Source organism: Otolemur garnettii, unplaced genomic scaffold, assembly GCF_000181295.1.
Source record: "Otolemur garnettii isolate 467f Iridium unplaced genomic scaffold, OtoGar3 scaffold00022, whole genome shotgun sequence".
Taxonomy (NCBI): Eukaryota; Metazoa; Chordata; class Mammalia; order Primates; family Galagidae; genus Otolemur; species Otolemur garnettii.
The window spans coordinates 10,809,377-10,811,227 of NW_003852417.1; positions in this window are offsets into that span (position 1 = coordinate 10,809,377).

Consider the following 1,851-nt stretch of genomic DNA (forward strand, 5'->3'; position numbering starts at 1 on the left):
GTGGAATATAAATGTCTTAACACAATAACTAAGAAAATGCCATGAAGGCTATGTTAACCAGTTTGATGAAAATATTTCAAATTGTATATAAAACCAGCACCTTGCACCTTATGACTGCATAAATGTACACAGCTATAATTTAGTAAATAAAAAAAGGAACATGCATCAAAAATAGTTATTAAAATGGTTTTTAAAAATTAGGAAAAAAATCATATATATTTAAATAAAGAGAATGGAAAAATAAGAAAACTAAAAGAAATGAGAAATTTTATAGAATTTGAAGAAGACATAATTTCTCAAGGTAAAAATTCACTTCAACTATCAAATTAAAAATTCAATCATCTGTAGGTATTAGAATAATTAATAATAAATAGTATTCATACTACCTGTGAGGTGACATAGCATTATTTGAAAGAGGACTTTGATTACTTATAAATGCATATTTTAAACTCTAGTGCAACCACTTAAAAAAAGTGAAAACAAACAAGAATAGTTGATATGCTAAGAAAAAAAAGAAAATGGAATTATATAAAATGTTAAGTTAAAATTGCAAAAGGCAGAAAATGTGTGAAAGGGAAAAATAGGAATAAATAATAAAGGCAACAATGAAAAACAGCAACAAATATGGTATATGTTAATCTGACTATATTAATAATCACTCTGAACATCGGTGGTTTAAATGCACTAATTAAAAGCCTGAAATTGTCAGAGTGGATCACAGAACAAGATCCAGTATGTGTTGTCTACCATAAATCCACTGTAAATATAAAAATCTGTTTAGATAAAAAGTAAATTGGTGAAGAAAAATATACCATGTTAACACTAAATGAAAACGTGGGGAACTGTATACATTTTATACAAAGAAGACTTCAAAGCAAGAAAGTTACCAGAAATAAAGAAGGCCAATACATATTGATAAAGAGTTCAATAATCCAAGAAAACATGCTAATTATTAACATGTATGTTGTGCCTAACTACAGAGTGTCAAACTATGTCAAGTAAAACCTGATAGAACTGCATGCAGAAATGGATGAATGCACTATCACACGTGGAGACTACAAATGGACAGATCTAGCAGCCAGGAACTCAGTAAAGCCATAGTTGAACTTAACAACCCCAACAATCAACTGGATATACTTGACATCTTCATTTAACAACAGCAAAATACACAACATGCTCAATTTCACAGAGAATGTTCACCAAGAGAGACCACATACTGGGCTATAAAACACACCTTAACAAATGTTTAAAAATAAAGAAATAATATAATATTCACTCTTATACCATAATAGAATTAAGCTAGAAATTAGTAACAGAAAGACATGAAAAATCCTTAAACATGTGGAGTTTAAACAATACTCTTCTAAATAAATATAGGGCTCAAAGAATAAATCTGAAAAGAAATTATAAACTAAATAAAAATGAAAACACAACTTAGTCAAAATTGGGGGATGCAGCAAAAGCAGTGCTTAAAAGCAAATTTACAAGATTGAATGCATTTATTAGAAAAGAAGTAATATCTAAAATCAATTATCTAAGTATCCACCGTAGGAAGATAGAAAAATAACAGCAAATTAAATCCAAAGTAAACAGAATAAAATAAATAATAAAAATTAAATCAGAATTAAATATAATTGAAAATAGGAAATGTTAAATTAAAACTGCAAAAGGCAAAAAATGTGTGAAAGAGAAAAATATCAACAAAAAAATCAAAACCTGCATGTTTAAAAAGATCAAAAAACTGATATTCCCTTTAGCTAGGTTAACTAAGAAAAAAAACGGAGGGTCAGAATCATAAAAAAAACAAAAAAGAAAGAAAGAAAAATATTAGAAATTAAAGAAGAGACACCA